The sequence below is a fragment of the Columba livia genome, chromosome 13 (genome assembly GCF_036013475.1).
Source record: "Columba livia isolate bColLiv1 breed racing homer chromosome 13, bColLiv1.pat.W.v2, whole genome shotgun sequence".
In the NCBI taxonomy this organism is placed as follows: Eukaryota; Metazoa; Chordata; class Aves; order Columbiformes; family Columbidae; genus Columba; species Columba livia.
The window spans coordinates 17,545,070-17,571,806 of NC_088614.1; the positions used below are offsets into that span (position 1 = coordinate 17,545,070).

The 26,737-nt window shown below is 38.6% G+C and overlaps 1 protein-coding gene across 3 annotated transcripts in view; it reads left to right on the plus strand.

The window, feature by feature from the left end:
- Window positions 1-26,737, plus strand: part of CDH11 (cadherin 11) — a 354,337-nt gene that overhangs the window by 177,789 nt on the left and 149,811 nt on the right. For 2 of the 3 annotated variants that reach the window (XM_065028464.1, XM_065028466.1), the window contains exon 3: window positions 13,129-13,194. The exons of the other annotated variant lie outside the window; for it this stretch is intronic. The gene's annotated coding sequence lies outside the window, so the exon portion shown is untranslated. The remainder of the gene's footprint in view (window positions 1-13,128; window positions 13,195-26,737) is intronic. 3 annotated transcript variants of the gene reach the window in all.

Here is a 26,737-nt window from a genome sequence, read left to right on the forward strand (position 1 = left end):
GAGGACTTACTTAGAGCCTTTGAGGGCTATACTCAGCCTTTTCCATACTGAAGAAGTGGCAAGACAGCAAACTTTAATATTTTCCCATAGCAATTGGAACTAATCAGTCTCTTCTGTTCTTTGCCCTACCTGAACTTGATCCAAACCGTACTGAGGTTGAGGAGGTACTTTTTCCCAGGCCACTATCTTTATCTGAGTTTATCAGAACCACAGTCTCATCCTCACACTTGTACAGGGCCCAGATTCGTTGCTCTGCTTGTGTAGAAACCCACCCATGTGGCTGGTGAGTGCGGGGATTTCTGTGATGTTAAATTAGACATAATTTCTTTCTGCTCATGGTGTTACTTTGGTTCACCTGTAATGCAGAGTGAGATGGATGTATGTCATTTCTTGGTTCAATAGTGTGACCATATTACTTTATCTGACTGTAATAATGCAACTCAGAATCTCCCTTATCTCTTAGGGGTTGTTTTGTTGTGGGGTTGTTGTTTTTTTGTTCCTTCCCACCCCCCAGCCCGGGTTTCCATTAACATACTTGAGGATATGGTTTGTCCTTTAGTGTAGCAGTTTTTCTTTGCTTTGAAAAAAACGCTGGAGATCATTAGGTACCTTGGGTCTTCCATGGCGGAGAACAATTATGAAAGAAAAAAAGCCAGTTTGGTGTGGCTGCTTCATTAAAGATAAGCACTCTTGTTGGGTAAGGAGTCTGAGCAGTAGGCACACAGAACATATATGACCTTAGCAGCAGCAAGTGTTGAAGTGATGTCTCATTAAAACAGTATTTGTTAAATCATCTAACCTACCTGTTAACATTTTCTAAGAGTAAGGAATGGAACACGATCCCTCTGTTCTTATTGAAACTAGTTCCAAAGGAGATATTCTGATCTTGCTGTCTTTTAAATTAATTTGTATCCAACTCAAAGCACGCTCTGAAACATGACCATGTTCTTGCTATTAAATCTTATATTAAACTAAGCATACTTCATTTTAGTTTAGTAGTTCAATTGTAGGTGCTTATCCCTTTTACAAGTTTCACAGATGTAGTGACATTGTACTACAAATACTATTAATAGTTCCTTTTTTTTTTTTACCTCTGAGATATACACAGGCAATCTTGCATATCTCCGACTTGCTTTTCTGGCATTCATCAGTCAGTTTAAGAGGAAAATTAAAACACTTTACCACTCCTAAAGAATTTTTCTTTTATTTGAGAAACAAGTGACTCTGAAGATTAGTCCAGTTTTCAAAAAAGTAAAGTGCCCAAGTGCATCTAATCTGTTAGATGAAGTCTTTTAAATAGGAAGGATATTTTTCTTTTAAGGCAATATCTTTTTTCCACTTCTAGATGCATTCCTGTACTAAACAGCTAAACTTAAGCCTTCAGTTTTATTCTCATCTGAATGACCTGACCACATCTTTTTATACTCTGATCCTACTGGATCCCTTAGTGTGCAAATTATGGTACTGTACCATTAGCAATTTCAGTATGGTTTTGATGTATATAAAACTACGAAGCAGAAGTGTGTACATCACAGTTAAAATAAGGAAATATATATGATGAAGAATCTTAGACTTGATCTTGGAAAGGCTTGAGTTTGTATTCCTGTTGTTATGCTTGAACGGTCCCTCGGAGTTACCGCTGTAAGTACAGGAGTGCTGTCTTGGAAAATGATTTGCCTTGCATCAGACATCTTCTGCAGTTTTTGAAAAGAAAGTACTGCAAAACTTGGGGAAGTGCAGAGATTAAATTGTTCTCCAGGCCTTTCAAAGACTGAGAGCAAAGAAAAACACTAAAAATGTGGTTTATTCCATGAGAACACATCTCTTGATTCACTATTAAAATATATCCTTGTTTTCCATAGCAAAATGTGCTCTCACGTGCCAAAAAAAATAGACTTTTGGGAAAGAAGGGAAGACTGCAGAGCACATTTTTGAGATGTCTTTACAACCAAAACAGCACTGCTTCGGGATAACAAAAACACAAAGATACATTGCACTCTGTGAAATAAATACTGTCCTGTATTCCTGAATATCCTTTAACTAGCCTGGTAGTGTTTGTACTAATCACATTACCATGTCTGTTGTGAAGAGAAGGAGGTCTGAATGCAATGAATTAAACTAGTGATAAATTAATTTTGAATTGGTATTTTTTGTTGTTCTTATTTCTAACTGAGAGCAGCGTTGCTGTCACTATTTATGAGCAGATTGATGGTTTCACTGGGAACAAAAGCCCAGCTTCCACATTTGCGCTCCTCTGTTCCCCGTTCAGCCACTTCTCGGGCTGCAGCACAACAGGAGAGGGAGCAGGAGTGAGATGAATTCTATGGGAGAGCTGCTCACCTCGATTCTGCTCCTAAGCAGATAAATTGTGGATTCCTCTGTCTTCATACAGACTTATACAAAGGACCTGTTCAGGATTTTGTGTTGGAAAATGTTCCTTTCCTTTTCGTTCTCTTATTATTGGGTAGGATGCAGGGTATGAAGGAATCTTGTGCATTCTTTTATATTTAACACTTGTGAGTGTGCTTTAAAAATTTGATAGTATTTCTAAGATTAATTGCAGTGTCCTTGCTGCAGCCAGTTAAGAGACAGTTAGGAGACCTCCACTGCACAAAATATTCTTACTCACTTACGATATCTAACATGTAGGAAATACTCAGGTAAATGATTGAACTTTAAAACTATATTTATTGTTAATCATTATGAAAAGCAGCCTCATTGGGAATTCATAAGCTCACAATAAATCTGTTGGAGTGCCAAACCAAATTTTCAGTCTAACAGCTTCTAGTGAGTTGAATTATTTTCCAAAGAATTAACATTTTTGTCACCCAAAATGTTGTATCTGTTCTTGTAACTAATTTACCAATGAGTTTGGTTGCTAAAGGGCTAAACACCCAGCATTATTTTGTCAATATGTTAGGATCTGTTCTAATGAAGATAACAATAAATCAAGTCCATTTAGTTGGTTTTTATTGAGTTTTAAAAATGAACACCTAAATACAAGTTTCCTTGAAGTAAAGGAATAATAAAACATCCTTGCAACAACAAGTACTGTTCTTTCTCATTGGCAATGATCTCTGAAACAAGCGAGCTGCCAGTAGCCGGTATCCGACTCGCACTGTACGCTCTCTGTGTGCCTCTCCGAGCTGTGTGAGCTCCGCAGCAGCACGCAGGCTGTGCCCGTGCCGCCGAACCCGTGCGGCCAGCCCGTGGCCACTTCTGCTGTACCCCTGCTCTTCCAGGGAGATGCGGTGGATTTGATGGTGGGTGTGCTGGTGTGAGAGAGAATACGAAGCAGACGTTAGAGCCGAGTAAAATCCCAGCTTGCAAGCCTGTTTTAAAACATGTATATCTAATATGGCGCTCTCACCAAGAAAGAAGACAGTAATTTTAAAGGGGCTGCTAGGTTAGCTGGCGCTATTTGAGGCTGTTGACTGCACAGCGTTGCTGACTGGTGAGCGGGCCGGGGGCTGTGCTGTGCCTGCTCAAGGGCTGCGGTAGGCGGTTGGTCATCTGCCGTGAAGGGCCTTTCCCAGCAGGTCTCTGCACTTTCTTGCTCTCTTTCTCTGTCAATTTAGGCATTTCTAGGGTGTACACTACTGTATGTTTTAATTGACTTTTCTGTTGGGAGGCTCCTAGGGGTGATAGCAAGAGATTCTGACTTCTGTTGTCATCCATATGCTCATGCTAGGCTTTGAACTACGGAAAAAGATCTAGCACTTTTTCTTTTCACTTAAATTCCTTCTCTGAAACGCATTAGATTAAAACATTAATGTGCTGTAGCTACTGTTGCTGTCAAAGACTGGATATCATCTGGAACTAAAAAGAAAACAAACATCGTTGTTGTTTCAACAAAGGAGTTATTTTATCAGTCATAATCCCGAAAGGATCCAGATTGAATATTTCCAGTTACAATCAAAACCTCACGAAGAACTTTGTCTGCACCTTGAAGAGTTTTTTGTTCTGTACGTAGAGCCCTGTAAATATTTGTGGCACGAGTATGTTGAATGATTAGCTGGACATAAAATAACCAAAGATTAGCATATGAGAATTGTAAATCCTGAAGTGTTAAGAAAAAAGAAAAGCACTTGCAGGAATTACTGCAATGTCTGAACAAGCAGTGGAGAGCATCTAGGAGGACTTTACCTCTGAACACAAAGCCAAACAACTGTCTCAGTTGCTGCTAAAACCAGAGCCCTTTTTACAAGTCTAGAAGCACACCCTGCATTTACTTTAACCTCTCCTCCGCCTCCTCCCAGCAAACAAACAAAAGAAAAACAAGAAAACCAACCAGAAAACATTTGACTGTGCATATGTTACATGTAACTTGTTTTTCTTTTACTCTTTGTCCCCTAAATGTACCCACCTAAGTGTGTTTGAACCTTCATGCTGTTGGTATCTCAGCTGTATATTGTGCAGATCTAGTCCCAGAGTAGAGTTATCTGGAGTGCAAAATTTAGCTCTAAGACATTTTGAGTTCTCTATTTATTATGTATTTTATAGTGTGAATTTCACAATCTCGTTATCTGCTACTAGGTAAAATCTATCCAGACATCAAAAATTTGGTGTTTTTTTTCACCCTTTATTCCATTCATAATTTTAACAAAATTTTTCATAAAGTATATATACAAAATACATATCTACTGTGTCCTTGTATCCTTCAGGTTACTGCACTACTCAGAGGTTTTTTCAAGCATGTGTGAAATTATATCATATTCAAAACCAGGGCTGTACTTTCAAAATACAAAATCAAAACCATAGCTCAAAACCCCTTTGAATCCTCACGCAACTTTCAGTGCATAATTACTAGTGTAAAGTCTGCATACAGCTGTGTGTCTAATTTGCACACGCAATTATCTCAACTGCCCCACAAGCAGCGGGTAACTGCACAAGCAGGTGAACGTAATTAGTCATTTGCATTTGTAATTACCTCGTTTGCACATTGCAGTCACAGCAGCTCTGCATTCTAATTAGTTTGAAAATGTCTGGTGCAATGCTATTCCCTCACTTCGTGTATTCAGACAACACTTTTGTGTATTATAGTGATAAAACAGTTTTGGAGAGCTGGTTGGTGTTTAGTGGGTAGGGGACACTGCTCTGCTGGTCAGGCCGATCCAGAATCGCATGATGCCGGGAGAGGAAGGAGCATCTTTGCTGAGGAAGATGTTTTCTCCTTGTCGAGCCTCCGAGGTACTTGTAGCCTGTTGTGAGAAGGCTGCACTGCTTGTGCGCATATGATAGAGAGGTGTTTGTGCCGAGCAGCAGCTCAGGGGCAATGCGCTAACAGCGGCGTGGTGATCTGTGCACTGGTTCTGATCGCACTTAGAACCTACTCCCCTCTCTAGGAAAGCCAAAGCACATTCAGAGAGCGGGTTTCTTTTTAAGCTGCAGTAGAGACCGGCAGTCAGCTTAGCAAGGCTTCATATTTGCCAAGTGTTGAACATAGAATTGCAGTTCCTGCTTATTTTCATGTGCTGTCATGGCCAGAAATTTTATCAGTTTCTGTTAGAGTGAAATAATCCAAAATCTAGGTCAAGTTCATTCTATATAAGTCTCTTGAGTATTGTTTTTCTTCAAGTTGAAGCTATATCCAGGCTTTTCTACTTTAGTAAAATTGCATGATTAATGGGAATGTAAAATGCAAAATAGTATCTTTACTAAACTTTCTAGGTCTTTGCGTATCATTGTCTACAATCCCAAATCTTGCAGGTAAAGTACAATATAGTTTCAGAGACAGTAAATCAGCCAAGGGAAGGTGATCATTAAATACATTAAAATGCATGAAAATTACCTAAATGGAAACCATTAGATTAAATGAAGCAGCTACAGTATAATATCCTGATGAGTGTAGAAACTTTATTTAGATCATAACTGTACTGATGTTGTGCAAATCCCATGATTAAAGAGAACGTAACATATCTCTCCTTCTTCTCCCTCTGCCTCCCTTTCTTTAAGAATCTGCAATTTCAATTCCTCTATGGCTTAATAAACAGTTACCTCAATGAAGGCGCTTTCTGGCATTCTGCACCAATCTGCATTTTGATGTGGTACAGCATGAAACCTTATCTCAGTGTGGCATGTTTGCAGAAATAACAATGTTTAAATAATGACTGAAATGAAGCATAAAAATCTTTTGTAACTAAAATGGACATACTGAGAAATCTTAAGCCTCAGCTCCCATTACTACTTTGGTATTTCTTTTCTGAGGCTGACACTCATACATTATATCCATCACAAAGCCGTGTTCCCAAACCCCATGCATATTTTGAATTAGTCCGCTGTTTTATAATTCTTTATCATGCCACAGAATGGCAGTTTTTGGTCTTAATGCCAAGCTGTTTCATGAAGTTTCATTAAATATATATATCATTCTATTCCTGTTGAAACCTTCTAGTGAATTATCATTTTCCTTCTCATCTCAGTGGCATCATATTTGCTGTATAATTTCTGGATTGTGAATGTCATTGCGCTTTTTATGTAGTCTATATATTGTATGCACAATTTTCTCAGAGAATTAAAAGGTCAAGTTTCCTGCACAAATTACTTGATCTTTCTTTTTATTTTAATGGATTGCTTCATTTGGGATTTTTCAGTCATGTACATCCAGATACTACTGAAAGAATAATTTCAATTTTTGATTTTTTCATATTCCAATCTACTGCCCATAAACATAGATGCCCATCATTGTATGTTAACTTAATATTCTTCTGCCTGCTGGGCTGCTCTTTCACATACTCTTGCTCTATCAGAATGCTTACAGACACCGTATTAGTGCTTTTAGGGAATTAGAATGCAACAACAGCACACAGTAATAGCTTCCTAATGGAGTAACTAATGGCTCTTATGCCGCAACTCATCAGAACTTGGAAGCCTAATTCTGATTGATGTTCAAATAATTAAATAACAGTGACTGGTGTTTTACCAATCCTTTTACCAATATTTGTAATTTATTATTATAATGTCACAATTTGTAATGGACGAGTGTTTAAAAAAACAAATATTGCCAATCGGCATATGTAATATGAGTGGCATTAGCATAGCGAGTTCGTGTACCTAGGTGCAGATTGCACTGTGTAATTTGGGGAGAATGGCAAGGGAGGAACGAGATCAGAGATCAGTGGCCCGAGGGTGCTTTTAGTTGCAGTGGACTCAATTGACTGCAAACTTGCAATTCCAGTTGACGTCAGTGGAAGCTGCTAATGTCTAAGAAGTTCTCATCAGCTTAGCAGTATTCATCTCAAGACAAAATTAGAAGTGTATTCCACATAGTGCCACCCTGTCTATAAAGAAAAGTGTTAGCCAAACTCCCTTCATATGGCACCACAGAATTAGCATGGTCTACTCTGATTTTGAATTAATAGAGGCATATGAGTCTCAGAAGAGCAACTTTGGGGGGGCTTTTCAAGGAAGTCAAAATGTGCACAGGTAGCTTCAATTATGTCTCATCTGATTACTCCAACTAAAATCCGATGAAAAATTTTAGAAGCTTGGTATTTTCTTTCCTGCGGTTGGGAGAAGCAAGTTGGGTGCTGGCTGGTGCAGCTGCTATTTTGATACCTGAAGAGCAGATTTTGCTTTACTGGCTTCATTTCAGTCTTGGGAAGACAGTGACTGGGAGAAAAGGGGCTGTTTTCTTTTTGACTTTTTTTTTTCTGACAGCTGAAGTTTGAAAACTTGCAGTAATGTGCCAGCAGTCACAGTGAAATTAATTTCTTATCAGTCTGTATTAAAGGCTTATACTAGAAGTATATAAAGCATTGTCACTCTGATTTGATTACTGCTGCAAATGGGCAAAAATGCCAGTACAAGACAAAGGGGCTGGGCTTGGCCCAGGAGCGCTGCTGGCATCCAGCCTCCCCTTTGCAGGGGATTAGAACAGACACTCAGCATCCTGCCTTCCCAAGTCGAACAAAGATCCCAGATGACTCTCTTGTTCAGCCTTATCTTACAATGCATAATGCACATTAAAGAGGACGTTTGTATATTCTGAAAGGTTTTTAATACAGTTGGTGCTTGGATCCTTGCTGAAATGCACTGGCTCCCTTCTTCTTTCCAAGTGCAACAACAGCAGCTACCAGCACGTGTGGTAGCTTACAGACTCTGTATTCCCAGTGCATTGTTTGGGGATTTTTATTTCATACATCATTTCTTAGTTACAGCTGTATAATCATATATCACGTCTATAGAGCATAGCATGGCATTGAGGATGTATTCTGAATACACACTAAATATTGAAAAATCAACACAGAGAAAACTGTATTTTTTACCGCAGCTTGCCAAAGCCAATTTCTCAATTCTTTAAAAATCAACGTGCTTTTCTAACAACTGCAAACCATTTGTCAAGCAAAATATCTACCCATATAGATTCAGTGTAGATTTGGTTTTCTTAGGCACTGATGTAGTATTGGGAGTTAATAAATAACCAGAAAAGAAGATTTTTGCTAACTAGAAGGAGAAATGTTAGTGACACTGTAACGGTCCTTACTTGGGGCAGCCATATCTAGAACATCTCCTGTACTTGTGAGTAGTTTCATGCCTACGTAAAAACCCTTGTCATAAATCATTAGCAGCGGAAGAACCTGAGACGTGTGGGAACAAAACCATACATCTCAGCTACAACCACCTGAACAAGTAGCGCTATTTCTAATACTGTTAGCAGTAATAGTTTTTATCCTTTCTTTGCATAGGCTAGAAGAGAGAGATGGCATTTAACCAGCACATTACAAATGCCCTGGTTTTAGTGACTATGAGATCTGTAATAATGCTTCTGATCTAATTATAATGTATTTATTCAATAAGTGTCAAAGGACGCTTTGGGCAGCCTTATGCATTGTTCATTTGACTGGGTTATTCTGGTGGGTCAGCAGCTGCAGCTGGCACACGGCGCTGCCTTCCCGGTGGTTCTGCCCTTGGGAGGAGCTCCCGCCACGCTGGACCGGGTCACAGCAGCTGTTCCTTAGGCAGCTGCAAGTGGGTTCGCTTGTAACAACGGAAAAACCTAGAAAACCTACAGAGCTGACACATGGAAGTCCAGAAGAGAAGCTGTAGACATGGCTACTGATTTTTTTCTGGAGGATTGCTTGTTGTCTTTATGCCTGAGCATGAGAATTTTTTATTCCAGGCCATTAGCCACGAAGACAGAGATAGCAGATTTGAAGTAATCTATAAGCAAGTGACATAGATAATAACATGTTTGGAGTGGGCAGCCCAGGCCATCTGTATTATTTGTCTCTCTCTTTTTTTTCCTTTTTAATCGTCTCTGGCTTTTTTGACATTTGTGTGTATTTTTGAGTTGCAGAGTGTTCCTTAGAAAGAAGGCCCAGTCACTATCCTGAAGAACTAAATGGGAATATAAAGGTTTCTGTGTTATTGTTCCCACGGGTGGCAGGAGATTACATTCAGTCACTCAGGAAATCCCCTCCAGCTCTGTATTTCGTTCCATTTTGAAAAAGATAAATAAGGGAAAGATCATACAGTATAGCTAAAGGAATGAGAATGGCCCGATCATACCAGTCCCAAGAAGCTTGCTCTGCATTTCACAGTATACAGAATCATAAATTAATTCAAAGACATGTAGACTTCTCTGGAGTTCTTCTAGTCATTTCACAAACTTGTGGATCTGATTCTTTGGGAAACAGACAAGTGCAACTGTTAGTGAAAGATGAACCAGAGCTTAGGTGATGTTACTGCTTGCTTTTCCCCATTTGCTTGCTGTGCTTTCGCTAAGATATGATATGCCATAATGATATATATGCATTGTCAGCACTCAGGTATTGAGGCTGTGGATTAATGGGCTGCACAATGCAAAGGCAGCCCCTGGTCCTGCAGGATGTCCGGAGCAGAATAACCACATTCCTGTGGTGCTCTGGTATCTGACTCTCCTGGCTGAGGCTGGCGCTAGCTGGAGGATCTCTGCTCTGTGCAGTCAGCAGGACCTTTCCTTTCTTCTTACACTCAGATGTTCTCATGCTGTGTTCTCTTAAGCTAATATGCATCCTAATTTACATATCTTTTGTATTACCCATGCTTTATCTGGTTATCCTATTACCTGGCTACTTTGAAATTCCATTGGACACAATGCAATTCTAATGCCATGCATTAAAAATTATTACATTCATAATATCACCAGCTTTTCAATGCTTCTGAGTGTGGTTTTAGAAAAAGAGTGTGTATGTACCACAATGCATCCTCCTCCTCCTCCCCCATCGTACCCAGGAATGCACAGCCCTGCCCTGGAGACAGTGCAGTACGCTTGTACAGTAGCTCCCATCAAAACAAAATCACAACGGTTTTAATCTTATCCGTCTCAAACAGTGGCAGAAGTCTGTGCAAACTCAAGTCTTTGCTGTCTGACAATGTCAGTGAGGAAACACAGTTCATCCTCATCCAAGATATCAGTTGTCATAGTGAACCGACAGTAGACAAAGAGCTGCAGTGTATAATGCCAGTTCTACAGCTGTACATGAGCCCTAACATACTTTTTCCCTGCACTGCCCCCCGAGGAAAAAGCAACCTTTACTTCAGGATGATGAGGAAAAAACAGTCCAGAACCTTATTTTATACAATGTATCCAAGAAACAGTCAACGTCTATTTAAAAGTACTCTGAAATCATGTTTTGTTGCTTATTTCTGTCATACTTTTTAAAATTATGATGTATACTATATATTACATTATGGTATATAGAAGCTCTCTAAAATCCTTGGAGCAGACTATTAGGATTTTTACTCTGTTTGTGAATATTTTTAATGTTTTAAGTGTAATTTCTGTTATCTCTTGTCTTTCACTACTTTGACCACCTCAAGGTCCATTATTTGGGGTACTCAAAAATTAATAGGAAATAAAGTTTTCTTAGATCATAGTGATTTAGTGTGGCTTGGAGGTTCATACCTGTGTGATATTAATCAGTGGCTGTGAATAGAATTGTTTCTTTGTCCCTGGAAGCAACCACTTAAAATCTTTAATCCCCATCGAAAAAGAATCATTAAAACTTTATACTCATTTGTGCTTTACAAGTCGTGCTTTTAGGTGAAGTATAAGCTAAGGCAGGTTTTTCAAGCAAGCTTAGCTATCCAGTTACTATGACTGCACGCACAAATCGAGCATTTCCATGTGGACATGGCCAGTTCCCTTAATTGACATGTGCCATTTCCAAGCCAGGCATCCAAATGTACTCATATTTCTTACAGACAACTTGAGTGCTAAATCCACTTGAAATCCTTTATGATGAGATATTTTGTCCTCTTCTCTGACCAAGAGAGCCAAAGAGGTGATTCTGAGATTGTTCACTAAGGACTAGAATGGGAGACTAAGTCAAACCAAGGGCATAAATGAAGCAGACCCATGTTTAAAAGAATTATTTGCCTGAGATCTGGCTTGAACTGTGATCTCAGGAAACCAGCCTGTTCAGTTTTGACCTGGGGTTGAAATCAGCCCTGTAGTACCATAAGATGGAAATAAAAAAAGGAATGTGCCTAATGGCCATAGCTTGACTTGTGAGGTTATGAATCACTGACAAAGTTGTTTTATTTTGAGTTGGTCAATCTTCCTCCATCAGCAGAGTTACAAATGTCCATATTCTTTAAAAAAGAGTAATAATGCTGTGTAACTTAGAAAACTTTTAGATTATAAAGATCTTCACGTTAGAAGAAAAAGGAGAGCTGCTTGAATTTGTCCTAACTACATCTTAAAAGAAACACAATGTCCAGTTAGGTACTTTAGAGAACAGCAGCTTTACCAAGAGCTTTTGATTTTTTAGTACCTTCTTGTCTGGTATTTTTTAAAGTAGGAGATCAGAACACAAGAGCTGGAATGAGATGAGGTGGAGGAGAAAGAGGAACAACAGGGAACTGTGGGGACTGAAGAGGGAAGGATAAATGAAACAGCATGGAGATGAGCAAAACAAGAGCCAGGGAGGGGGTGGAGGTACTGGAGTGAGCTGAAGGGAACAGAAGAACAAGAAGAAACTTTAATCTTTCTGATCTGTAAGGCTGTCTGTATTTTGCATTTGCTGTTAAATATAGATGGCAACACGCATTCTACGAGGCAGAAAAATAAAGGAGGCTAGAAAAAAACAAATGCTGTGAATAAGTCTTTGGGTTATTCTAAAAGGCATAAAAGACTTTCAAGTTACTAGTCTTTTGATTTATTATGATACAGGATTGAATGGTGTCTGTGCAGCTCTACATTTCAGATTTATGAATCTATGCAGTAAACATGATTTCAATTATTCTTTGACAAATGTTTTGATTTTATTCATAGGGAAGCCTGCTTTCATAAGGACGGCAATGTCTGCCCCGCTGTCCTAGTTAGTCTCAGTGTGACCTACTTACCTGATCCTTGCCCCTCTGGTTGAATTTGTGTCCTCTCCCTTTTATTCTTGTTCATCTGGAAAAGCTGCCTTGTGCCACATCAGAACTGGCTGCATTTGGTTGTCAGACAAAATGTTTCCTGGGTAGAAATTGCTTGCGGGGGTGTAGGATCTTTAGTTTAGATGCTAATTAAATCTAATGTACTAGTGCTACTTTTATTGCTATTAATGTAGAGGATTTTTGCCCAGCTCCAATTAATGTTAATGTGAGGAAAAAGGAAGAAAAAGGCATTTTTGACAAGCTAAAGAAAATTCTGTTCAAATGTCTTTGTGTTTCCTCTACTCATTATGTGTTGATATAAATGTAAATGTCTATGAGAAATGTGGAAAGGAAAATGTAAGGCAATACACACTTATTTTTGGCTGGGAATAGCAGTAATTATGAGTCAATTCAGGCTTTCTAGCCAAAAAGACTTGGCAACTATGGTACTGAAGGCATTTGCACATGCCTTTATACATTTGCTGCTAGGGGTTGATCCTGCAGAATCCTGTAGTTTCAATTTATGGTAAATTTAATGTAAGAATGAATGGAAGGCAATAAACTCACAAAACCCATGCAGTGCAACCTGTTGCTTGATAGTCTTCTCCTGGATGCAGACACCTGATTCCAATAGGTCTCTGCTTCTCTACCTAGGCATTCTCTTTTTTTTGCAATCAGTTGCACAGGTTGCAGTCAAGAGTTAATGAAGAAAAAAAAAAACCTCTGAATTTCTGGTGGAATTTCTCATTTTCCAATTTCACTTTTTTAATTGTCTTTCAGATTTATAATTTCAGCCTATAAGAGGAAGAAAGATCTGTTATTTCAGTGTATGCACCCACAGTGAACGTGAGTAGACTTTGTGTTCTCATAGTTTTCCAAAATGGTTAATACTGAAAGCTGATGTTCCTAGAAGAGTAAAGAATGACTGAAACTGAGATATATGCCCTCTTTTTAAGAAAACAGCCCTAAGGTAAAGCAACTTAATTGCACTCAGCCTTTTTGTATTTGCCAATGTAATACAGGTGAGGTTATGTGAAATTCACTCTTAGGACTTTATGGCATTTTTGGAATAAAATAGTTTTCAAATAGAGGGAGAACATTTTCATGGCTGAGCTGAATGTCCATGTTGCTGCGCATGGGCAGACCAGAGAAAAATACATTGTAGTGATGCTGGAGGAGAGGAAAGATACTTTACTTGAAAATAGCTAAGTAACAAATAACCAAGTGCTCTGAGTTAGCACAGTGTTGGGTCATTTGCAGCAAAATCCATATCTAGTCTTTTTCCTTTTCTCAGGACTTGTCCCTCTGTTCCCAGAGCAATCAGTGTGCTCTCAGAACACACTATAGGCTGTATTTTAGCTTGAGGCAATTTTGAGTTTGTGATGGTCCAGTAATCCTTCCTTCTGTGTCTGGAGCTTCCTTTAATTTTCACACCTCTCAACCAGTACCCTCCAATTCTGTTGAGAACATGGTTCTAGCTGGTGAAAGTGATAAACCTTCAGTCTTAGCCCTTACCTTTTTCACTCTGGATTGTTATTAGGAGGGAAGAAAAAACCCCCAATATTGACATTCTAGTCCATTAAGCCACAGGTAAGAGTTTCCAGTGCATATGCTTTGTTTGCCAGCAGTTTGAAGGTTGGTTCCCTAGCCAGGGCTCTGTTGTGTGAGTGACAGCAGGCTTTGCTCCTGGACAGACTTTTTGGCAATTCAGATCCCTACTAGTGAGAAGAAAAGAAATTGGTCCTGAGGCTTAAGTGTGTACTGCCTAGAAAGATAAGACTTTAAGGCGTGTTCTACCCAGGGAGGGCTTCCTCAGCACATCTCCTTGGCACTTGAAGGCATCTCCTTTGCTTTTGGGCACAAAGATTCTGGTGAACAGTTTGGTCGAGAAGTGTGTACACCCTTGTAAATAAGCAGCAGCTCCACAGTGTATACAGTAATATCATTTAAACGTAATTTTGTATAGTACTCTGTGCACAGATCTGCAATGCTTCTGATTCCAAGTACTTAGTTCTGTGAGAGTGTTTCTTCTGTTCTAGCTCTTGATAAAGGTCAGATTAACTGAAAAAATGAAATGCTTTCTCTTGAGTATTACAAGGTGAATGCAATTCAGGGTGGGAATGTATTTTCGATTGCAGAATTGCCTTTTGATTTTATTTTTCCCTAAAAGAAAACTCACCCAACTATCATATAACCTCTAGGGGTGCATATTCACCAGCTGTAAAATACAAATTGCTGTTTTCCTGTTTTACTGGCAAAATATTCCTTCCTTCTACCTCTGCTCCCAGTAAACATTCTGGCTGGCAATATAAATAAAATACAAATTATTCTTGCTTTGAAAGTGATGTTCTACACCAGCAGAGTGGAATTTAGTCAGCTTTCCCTTTGTGTTGCCAAGCCTTGGACCTCATTCATTCGTGCAGTACTACAGTGCGTTTAGAATGGTGAAGCTCCAAGTGAGCGGTCAGCCCAGAATCTAAAGACTAAGTACTTATAAATGGTATGGATGAGACTGGCTGGTTAAAGTTTTCTGGAGAGCTGAAGGGGCATTGAAGAACATTTAGAAAGCTAAAGCAACAATGAAAGTGATAGATTTTCATTTTTTTATTTTAATAAATGGGGGAAGATGGGTCATTCTGTATGGTGCAATATCAGCCAAGACCCTGAAATAAAAACAGTAGAAGGCAAATGATAAAGGACAGATCCACCTGCATTGCCCCGTGACTTTTCTTTCTCTCACTTAATCTGTTTTCTTTTTTTTTTTTTTTTTTCCTATATCTTTGTAATAATGTCTAAATTTGTAATAGCTTAATGCTTCTAGGTACAGTGTGATGATAGCCGGTGTTCCTAAAATGTGTTTCCTACATTTCTTGGTAGTTTTTTTCACTATTACTGTGTTCAGGGCAAATGTATTACTTTGTAATGATCACATTACCTACAACAGGCAGTTCTTTAAGATGGGCATTTGATTTAAATATTAACAGAGGAAGACAGGTAGAAAAGAGAAGGAAGTTAAGAAATAATTATGGAGGGTGGAGAACTGATATCTTTAAAGGGATTTAAAAAACGTTTTAAACTTCTTTTTTTTTTTTTTTTTATTTTTTGTGCGTTTTTTTCATTGTTTTAACTTGCTTTAATTTGTTTGCTCAATCCCCCAGAATCTCAGGGCTGCATTAGAAGTACATTAGAGGACATAGACTCACAAAATTAACTCCTGGAGTAGCAGTGTTACTGCTAAATGGTGATGCTTCCAGCAGCAGTTTAACTCTCAGTTTCCAAAGGTTTATTTGTAACCCTCGCTGTAAATTGTGCTGGATTATGCCTCATACAGGAGCTGTCAGCCCAAAGGCAATATTTACAAATTGAATTTTTAATCCATTAGAATTACAATTTCTGTATTACTTAACTATTAAAGAGAAAAATCAGTTCTCAAAAGGACAGCTGCATTTGTTTGCCTCTTGCCTTTCAAACAAATGAAGGATGGAATATAAAAATGCCTCAGTGAACTGCCTGAGTTCTAGTTATTCAGCAGAAGTGTACGAAATAGTGGTTAATAATACAGATATAGAATAGAAAGGGAAAACACTGGAAGAAAAAGGCTGTCGTAAGTTTGGCAACATTCAGGGTAATGTTGAAGTAATATTTGGAATGGACATGAGGATCTTGGAATTTTGAGATGATACCAATATTTATGGATGAAGCAATATGTTTATGGGCATTACGTTTGCAAAGTGGGTGTTTGTAACGGGGAAGGTTGAAAATGGGGGCTGGTATTCTGGAAAACTTGAGGGTAGCACCCTTAAAGAGGACACTTATCTCCTAAACATTGCATTTTGTCTGCAACAAAAAACTTGGCTTTAATTAATGTATCTCATACTCCCTCCCTGTACCTTGAATATTGGTGAAAGTGGGAGTAGAGAAGGAAGGCTGTAGAAACACTGTGGCCAGTGACTTTACTAGTGAAATTCTACCAGTTGATACTGAAAGTCTGGGAGAAAATAGATTGGAGATGTTTAGATTGATCTTTAAATGGTAGTTGATATACGCAGGCTAACTACCTCTCTGGTTTCAGAATGTGTTGCAGCTTAAATGTAGCAGCAATTACTTAAAAAAAATAGATGCAGCTGACTAGGCTTTACTCACATCACTTTCAGAATCATGAAAAGCCCAGGAAGATTAGACTGAGACTGTTTTCTGCTGGTGTATTAAAGCTATGGGAGGTCGAAAGGCAGTTGGACCTTCGTATCGTGCTCAGGCATCACGGATCAAGTATTATTCGATTCATATGCAAAGAGGTGTACAGATTAGCCCCAGCTCTATCCGTGCACCCGCCAATCTGGCATTCTCAGAGACAGTGTGCTGAGCCACCAGAGACCAACAGGGGTTTCGGCATGTTATTTTATTTCCCTATTGCTGGACTTGTGAGATTATTAGTATTTTAATTCTTGCAGATAGGATCAAATATTGAAAAAAATCCAATTCCCCGTGGCATGTAAAGAATGGAAGGGGAAAAGCGTGTTCCTGTTGGCTTTCAAGTGCATTAGGACAAGAGCTGCGTAAGCGTTATTGCACAGTAGCTGATGTTCTGCAACCTCGTACTGTTACTTCTTATTAATACCTCTTAGTCTCACTTCTTGCCAGATGTGAGGTGTCTTTTAAAGTCAATACAGAGAACTCAGTCAGCAGTTTCAGCATTTTCATTTGGTGAATGTTACCGGTGAAAATGATGGTAATCCAGCAGGAGGTTGGTTTCGTGATCACTTCTCTAAGGAATACCAAATTCTCTGTTGACCAACTTTGATGTTTTGTTAATGCTATCAAAATTAAGCATATAACTAAGAGGAAAGCAACTAGCTTTATTCAGATGCATTTGGATATTTTCAAATGGCTGGACTAGTAAGTGGAAAATACTGCTCAGTGTTTAACATAGACAAATGCAAAATAATCGATGTGTAGGCAATGAACCGAAGTAAAGAGTGTATATACAACGGAACAGCTATGCAGCATAATGACAAGGAAAAGATTTAAAGGTTATTATAAACAAATCCATGAAGATATTAGCATGGCAATGTGCATGGAAGAAAAGCCAACATGAAATTAGGCTGCACAAATGAGCAGAATACAAATGAAAAGTAGAAATATTGATAGAGTACAAGGCTGGTTTTATTGCTTTATTTTAAATAGCACTCTGAGTTCCATTTTCAAAGCATTGTGGTTATAGACCTGTTTTGTATCTGAACAGTCATATTGGCATTTGGATTTCTAAAATGGGATTCTCATTTTTAAATCCTGCTGCACAATATTTGCTCTTATAATTTCTATTAACTATCTGTATTTTAGAGAGCTTCTTCGGTGTACACATCACAATAATTGTATGTACAAAAGACCAGTTACATGTTTAGCTGGCTTCTTGAAGGTACATTTACATTAAGTGGACCCACACAACTGGAATAATTGTTTATACAAGTAATGGTTGAACACATTTATGGAAATCTGGGGCTCTTTTTCTAAAGCTCGATGCAGTAATTTGGTATTGACTTAATATACAACCTGTGAATGCTTTTTGTGCCTTTGCTTTTTTAGTTCAGAATTTGGTACCTCAAACAGCTAATTGTGGTTGAACGCTCGCATCTTGCATGCGGTATTGACCCCCGGGAGTCAGCTTGAGAAGTAAATGAAAATGTTGATTAATCCTTTAGGACAAACCTTTGTCACCATCAAATATTTTTTCACAGCAGGTTTTTGGCTCATTGGTGTGTGCAGTGGACATTTGTGATATGTGCCAGTACATACACCAAATGCATTTGTCATTATGCGACAAATCAATGACACTTTTCTGGTTACCATAATGTCTTGGAAGCCCTTGATTTGTTTGCAGGGTTCCTTCACTTCGCTCTTCCAATACCACATCTTACAAAGAGAGAAAGCAACTTTATTTAAACCTGGCATAACTGTACAGTACATTAGGTCAGGTAACCACATTAAATCTGAGTGTGCCCTACGGAATTGCTGAAGAACTGCATCATTTTAATAGTTGTTGTTTTTTTTTTTCTCAGTGGATAAAATTGAAGCTTTTACTAGTAGGCAGCCTGTTCCTTTATTTTCTTCATGTGGACATTTTGTCTTCGATACAAAGGTCTTAAAAACACCAGTTTTATTTTCTTATAATGGCTAAAGTCACAAAAATATCTCTGCCTGTGCAGCATATGCTTAGTTTTTCATGTGCCCCATATGCACTCTGGTTGACACATTGAAGTGAAGTCCCTTTTTTTCTTCTTTTTTTGTTTTTAACTGCACCCTCTGCCACAGATGGTATTGTATGATTTGCATAATTTTATAGTATTGCCTTCATATGGATTTTACAGTGTCCTAGGATCAATATATCTGAACTATAGCTGCTTATGTCAAAATTAATAATGTGTGTTGAATTCAGTAATCTGATATTGCAGCCTTATTTTTATCAAGTTCCTGAAGTAACACTGAGATCATCTTTGTAGTAAAAATATTGCTGATTTAATTTAATGGAACAATGTGGTGTAAGATGAGAAAGTCTAAATAAACAGGTCTCTCCTTCACGCCAGTTTGTCTATGCAGGATGCTGTAGGTTGAAGACCAGACAAGATGACTGGACTGTCTGTCACATCTCTGTGTGTGGTAGAAGGCACAGTCCTTAATTTGAGCTGGAGATCACAATTGGACATGTAGGCTTTGATTATTTTCCCCCACCCCCCTCCCAGTGATCCACTATGGCTCTTGGTGAATTGTTCCAGCGGTTAATTACATATCTGTGTTAAGTTATGCGTATTTCTTAATTTTAACTTGATTTTTTTTTTGCTATATATGCTTGCTAGAAGAACTATCCTCTAGCAGTTTGCTGAGCCTCTGAGTAAATGAGACTTTAGCCTTCCCTTTACAGTTTGTGCTCTGGACCTTTTACGATAACTTGTCTTTTAGCCATTCTTGTTCCTCTCCTCTGAAGCCTCTCTGCTTGATCATCTTTCTTAACGAGTTGTGCTTAGCAGAATGGGCACCACGTGTAAGTACCAAGGCACCCATACTGAACATGATGAACCAACCACTGAGCAATTTGCCCTGTCTTTGGCCTTTATCAAGCTTTTGGGTACAGCTGGTTTATTTCTGCAACTAAATTAAACACAACTTTGAAATGCTTACTGACATTGCCTGGACACTGTCATAGCCTGGAAGAGCAGCCTTTACCTCTCAATCCATCAAAAAGAAGGAGGATAATCTGGTTCAAGGGGGTAGACATGTGGTAGTTTCATAAGAAAACGTGAATAACCCAGTAGCACTGGAAGAAGTAGCTTTTGTTTCACTTTTTCTGTTAAAAATGAGTTTAACTTATAATATTTTAAAATGTAATTATATTTAAATATGTTTAATCTGACATATATCTGTAACATAAAATATATTTTTAGATTTTCCATTATGAAAAACTGTAGTTAGCTCCGATATTCAGAATCTCAAAGTATTTGTAGGCTTGCTTATCTGCCAAGCTCTGCACTAACACATCTAATTTGGAAATCTGCAGAAACCATAATGATGTTGTCAGATATTATCCTCTTATAAACTAAATTTTAAGAGATATTTCTCGCTAGAATTAATTGCATGTTATTTCTAAATTTTTGCAGTTTATGTGATTCTAATTTTGAAACTTCATTGTATTTTTTCATTAGCTCTGGAAACCGAAAGTCATTATTAGTTGTACTATCCCACTACCTAGAATGAACAGAGCAGTTTAGAGATGATCAAAACATGCAAACCTTTCCCACAAAGATGAAAAGTAAATGAGCAGTTCTATAACCTCAGTCACACCATGCAGAAATTAATAGGGCTATATAGAAAGTGAGGGATTATTCAGTGTCAATAAACAGTCACGGGCAGATCTGTGAGGGGTCAGAATAAACAGCAGTTTCAGTGGATAGATGGGACAGGCTACAGTTTGGGCTCATTTTGGGTTGATGCCAAACCAAGCCATTTTTTAAAGTATCCTGCTTGCGGGCAGTTGGGTTTCTTTGGGTTTTTTGTTTGTTTGAGTTGCTTTTCCAGCACATGAAGCTTTAGAGCCAGGCAATAGTGTCTGTTGGAAATGTGCTTTCTGAAGCTGGCATCAATACAGGAGGAGGTGGAATTTACAAACAGTAATAAGAAGTTAAGGTAAGAAAGGCTGTGGTGAAGGATAGGAAATAAATGTTGGCATTTGAGCACGATTGTGAAATAACAAGTGCAAAACAGTGTGGGAAAATATATGTGGATCTCCCAAATGATGTTGCATATGTTATATCTAATGAGGAAGTTGATTAAGAGCCAGTGAAATGAAACTGGACAGACTGAGAGAAATAGGTAAAACAGATAAAGTTCTGCTAGAATGGAAGCATGTGCAGAGATCAGCAAAATATGGAGAGTGTGCTACTCTCTCAAGCAAAAGAAAAAAATGCCCTGATCTCATTTTCATACGTATTTATAATGGGCAAACTAAACAAGCCATGTTATTTCTCTGCAATGAAATTGTTCTAATTGGGTTGTAGATAGGCTTGGGTAGATCCTAAGGGGGAGCCTCCATGTAACAAAGCATTGTAATTCTCATTTACTTTTGGGAATATCAACCCAAAATGCTTATGACAGTGATTTCTCCGTGCCATGTTTATGGTGTATTCGTGGTTAAGTCCATGTGGTACTTTTATGACTAGTCTACAATAAGGAGGGCAGCTTCTAGACCAGGAAGCATCCACCCATTAGTGGTTAAGTGAAGGGAGGAGATTATTCTCCAGAGCTGAATGCAAAAATTTGTTTGGTATAGTTTTAGAAAAAAACGTATTTTTTATGTTTTCTACATCTAAAACTATGTTATCTATGCATGCTGAATATAGCGTATGCTTGCTTTGTTAATTTTTACATGAGAAAAAAAGGTCAGGAACGGGAAATCACCCAATATCTTTTAGCTACACGTTGAAAGAACCTATATCCTGAGAAGTTCAATGCAATCTGAGCTTTTGCTCTCTCACATGCTGAGATAATTTACATGTGTCTTTAAGATCACAGTGATTTGGGAAATTAACATTTTTAAGTCCAATTAACACCAAATGTTATCAAAAACCTTTTGCAAATTGCAATTTGGTATTGCAAAGAGCAAGGAAGAAACTCAGCATTTGGCTTCCTATTTGCAGCTATTACTTAGTGACAAAAACCCATTGGTATTGTGGCTTGCAGAAGGTTTATCTCTAAAAACATGAGAATGATAATCTCATGGGATCTGCATGAACCCATACTGATTTATAGCAATCACAGGCTTTCTTTCATTTTTGTTTCTAATTGGTTCTGTGTCTTTCATTCTTCATCAGAGAAAGCATAGATTAAAGTATGATCCTGATTCTGCCAACAATGCATTTTTAGCATTCTTGAGGCTGATTTTCAACCAGATAGAGTAGATTGCATGTCTGAGTGGTTACTCTTCTGTTGGCCTCATTCTTGCCTCAAAGATAGCCTTTCCATTATTTTGTTCTAATGGAGTGATTTAAAAGGTGTTTAGTGATCTTAGGTCAGTGGGGAACTGAAGGAATTTTGCACTAAAAACATTTCTTTGTGTTGTCATCTATTTTGGGGGGGGTGTTTCAATTAGAAATGCACCCCAACGTTCCTGAAAACCCCATGCAAGGACAATTTTCCAAAATCTAAAACTGTTTTAGGGATGGCCTTGAAGCCATAACTTGGCCAGTTATAGGACTTTTTCTGGCTAAGTTGAATAAAGATTTTGGGCCAGGACTTGATGGCATCATGTGTTGTACAATATCCTTGTAGTCCAAAACCAGAGAGTTTATAGCTGCTTTGAAAAAGCAAATGGTACCACAGAAGATGGAGATGCGAGGGCAGATGACTGAATGCCAGTAAGTGCAGGGCTGACAAATAACATAAGAAACAATGGCCTCTGTGGGCAACCAGCTCCTACCAAAACTGACTGCTGCAAAGGAGGGAGCTGCATATGGATGTTGTATTTAAAGGGAGAAAAAAGGAGCAGCCAAAAAAATCTGGGGATAAGGTGACAATCAGGGATGTAAATTTCAATACCAGGTCACAAATATTTAGGAGATCTCTTGTGCTGAATGATCTGTTGTGAAAGGGGCATACGTGGAATCCAAAGATCCGTGTAATGGTGTAATTTGATATGGGGAAGACAGGATAGGGAATGGAGTGAGTAACCCTATTTTCCGTTGGTTCTCTGTAGCAAAGGGGGGGGAAGCACTTGTCTCACTATTTTCAGTGAAATATATGAAATACATATCATAGATTCCAAATATCAGAATTTTAAGGAAGGAGAAAAAGGTGGGAAAGAAGGAAAGAAGAGGCAGACTGGAACAGTTTACAGCTCAGGTCTATCCTACCAGTACTTTTCAGATGATATGTACAGTCTTCTGCAACTGTCCACTGTTGTCCATTGTTGTGTGTGATGGTGACAACCATTATGGACTTAGAGAAGCGGAAATCAAAAGAAATATAAAAATACCTTAAGATGAAGCTTTCAAAACAGTCAGATTTAAATAACCCACTTTTTAAGGCTGTTCTGAATCCATAAGACCTAACTTAGCTTATTTTTCAGTCATCTTCCCGCCTTTCACTTTAAGGTACCTTTATGCTTGTAAAAATGAACACCTAAATAGCCGTAATCTCTTGAATGACACAATTTCAAACACTGATTTTTCCACATCAGCTACAGTTCAAAATAATTTCCCCAAGTGTCAATCTCAAGAGGTTATTTTTAGAGGCTCCTTAGAGAATGAGGGGAGATAGTTTAAACATGCTATGGGATGCTTACCATAAATCAGGCTGCTTATTCTAGTGGAATGAGGTGCCCTGATCCCAAAAGGGCAGAGTCCCATGAAGGGAGTACAGAGGAGCCTGTGTCGGAAATGGTGGAGAGAATTTCTCTGCAACTTAGGATCCCACCACACAAAGATTTATACTGAGCAAGCACTTCTTGAGACAGGATTACTCCTGAGATGGAAGTTTGCTCATGTGAATAAGCAGTTTGGGGAGAAAACACAATATTGATAATTTTGAATAGACCAGGCATGAATGGCTGAGTTGTAAACCAAGATTATTAGTCGGAAAATCCTTTCTTGCAAATGTCCCATGACTGTCCTGTGTACAGGGAGACCACCAAAAGAGCTCTTCATTCTTGGATCATCATTTCCCTCTGTCGCCCTGTCACCTCTGCACCCCTTTGAGGTTGTTAGCCTCCTTGTGCTGTAGTATCGCCCCAGTATTCCCTGAGCAGTCCTGTCGTGGACATCTGTAAATGTTTGTGGAAAACATCTTAAACCCATAGAAAGCAGCGTTAGAACCTGGCTAATGAATACTTAATTTCCTGTTCTCTTCCTCAGCATGGTTCTCCATTATATTTTTTAGTATATTCTAAAAGAAGTATCACATAATATGTGATATGAATTGTGTAGACTCGTATAGTGTATAGCAATGAACTGAAAGCCTGTGAATTGAAGACCTGTAGGAAGCGATAAAGGTTCCCATACTGTGGATCTTTTTCCTCATTTTCTTGCTGTTGCCTCTCCTGATTTCCCTGTGGTCTCTTTCTTGCCTAGTCTGCATAAATCCGGAAGTAACACTATTCTGGAATGGCAACTAGTGTTTCTCACCTTCTTTTAAAACAGATGCAAAAATTAAGGGTGGCACTTATTGAAGCTTTCATACTATATTTACTGATAACAATGTTCATTCAACAAGTAATTAACTGCTGTGTGTTATGTTTTCTGTTCAGAGCTATTTAATGAGGTCTTAAAATGGGCAGTACATGTAATGCAAAAGAGCGGTTGCTAAGCGCCTTGCAGAATCTGACCCCAGGAAATTATAGGAAAAGGGAAATGGGGTTCTTGTTATATCCAGCGGTTATTTCTGCCTTTCTTTCCGCACCATGGAACTTCTCATAACTCCAATATCTGTGCACCTTTCAAGTAAAAACAAGCAGCAAACCAGACCCTAATGGGTTTTCCTAGTCGCATCTCGTAGTTTTGAGTGCTAATGCTTGGATTAGATAGATTTTCTGAACTTATTTCTTTCCAATATTATTCTTGTTATCTGTCCCTTAATATTTAACTATATGCATAAAACAAACAATGTGAATCTCAGTGTATTTCAAAGCTCAGTGCTGTTTGAGACAGACATCTGCAATTTTTCTAAAAGAAGTGGCAGTGGATGCTTAATTGTACTCTTGCAATAGTTACAGTAATGATCCATTTAAAGTTATGCCATTAATATTTTAAATTTGTTTGTTGGATCTGTGTCAAGGTCATGCTGTTAGGAGCCAAAAGCAAACTCCATGAGAAAAAAGATGTCAAAGATCGTTTTGGTGTGTGCCAGATAACAGGGTGTGTTATAAATGACAACTAGCTTATATCCAAATCACACAGACCGAAGGCAAGGCAAACACATGCTGGGAACTCGGGGGAATTCAATGTCACCATCTAGGACGTGATAGAGTAACTTCCTGCACTCAAACATATTAAGTAAACAACTGCATTATGTCTTTTCTCACTTTGCCTTTCAGTTCAACTTAGACTTCAAATATACATGAGGGAAATCTGATTCACTTGTCCTGAATGGTCCCTGGGGTGCTTAGAAATCTGACCCAGCAGAATTGGAATTTTGAATGTGGAATAGTGTGCTGGATCATTCCTGGCATAGAGCTGCTTTCCCTGGGATCCAAAGTCTAAATGAAGTTGTAACAATGATAAGGGAGTGTTATGCCCTTTTCACAGCGGGTAATAGAAAAAGAAGATATTTAAACTGCAGGTTGAGGCAGAGATTTGCTAAGTGCCTAAGGTGCTTAGAACAATGAAGTTCCTCACCACCATGTTATAATAAATAACAACAAGGCCACATTAACTCTTAGGTCTACCCATGCTAAAATCCACTCTCTACAATGAGCGTAAAAGGTGGGGATGTAGGGAATGCAGAGGCAGTGTCAACCCTTGTGTTATCTGATGTTAACCAGTGTTCTGTCCAGTGGCACTAAATGAAAGTCACAGGGAGTCTGAAAGCCTTGGCTAAATTACTGCCATCTGGCTTCCATGTGCTCAAACCCCAATTCCTGCTGAATTCCCCCTGGTTGAAGTTCCTGGGCCTAAAATAACATTCTTTATCTCCCCCATCATATACAAAACTCATTTTGTTGTAAACCACCCCCTCAACCTGGCCCCAGAGTGATTGATGGAGTGATCTGCCAGAATTTACCCCCCCCCATCCTGGCTTCTTTACATAGCATGCTCTGCTAAAGGGATGTAGAAATATTGAATACAAGCCTGGCTGCAGTTGGTATTTCAGCCCTGTGCCGTCAGCGTGTGGGAACAGAAAACAACCTAACTGAGGAATGTGAAATCACCTGAGGTAATGTCTCCTGATACTTGAATAAAAATGTGGTGATAAAATTGCTCTTCATAAAGAAGAATAATATTAATAATTTTAAAGACTTGTACATCCAGTTTAAAGTTAAATGAGCCCTTTATTGCTCTCCTGCAAAGCACAAGGCAAAGAGCTCACTCAATTTCAATAAACTCAGGGCTTTAAAGAAGAGATAATTTAGTCATAAGGATGTTTCATTATCATTCCTGCAGTGAAAATATGAAGGTAAACAAAAGTGATTTTTTAAATTTATTTACTGGTATTTAGAACAACATATCTAGATTAAAAATAGCTTTAGAACCATCACCTCCTTCTACTGAAAACCTCATATTTTCAATTATAAAAATACAGCAGAAAGGAGCCTGCCGTGTGTTACAGAATTAGTGCGGGTAGTAAAATGCAACTGCTTCCTGAGAAGCTTGTAACATTCCTTCAGCCTTAACTGAGCCCAAGCGGTCGAGGTGGGGTGTTTACCAGTTCTGTCTGCCTTCAAGCATTTGCTTATAGAAACAGCTCTGGTCTGCATCAAAGGGCAGGAACTTTGGTATGCAATAATAAATAAATAAATCAGCCCTAATGAACACTGATGGGGACTGGCTGGCATCCCCTGTGCTTACCCCAAACTAGTTCACGCGAAGCCGTGGCTGTGGAATTGGTCACTAGTTGTTCTGGTGACAACACTCAGGGGCCGAGGAGACTGGATCTACCTCCATTTCCCACCAGGTTTAGAAACTCAGTGTTCAGTTTCCTTCTCCTCTCCCCATTCTTTCCATAAGTTGCCCTTTTTTGTCAGGTGATTTCAATGTTTTATTTTCCCGGAGAACAATTTTTCCTCATTTTTAAATACTTGTGTTTAATGGTGATTATCCTTATATGAAAAGGTGTTTTTTTTTTCCTCAAAGAGAGTATTTTTTTATGATGGTTAAAGTGTTTTTGTCAGGGTAATCCAAAGCTGTGTCCA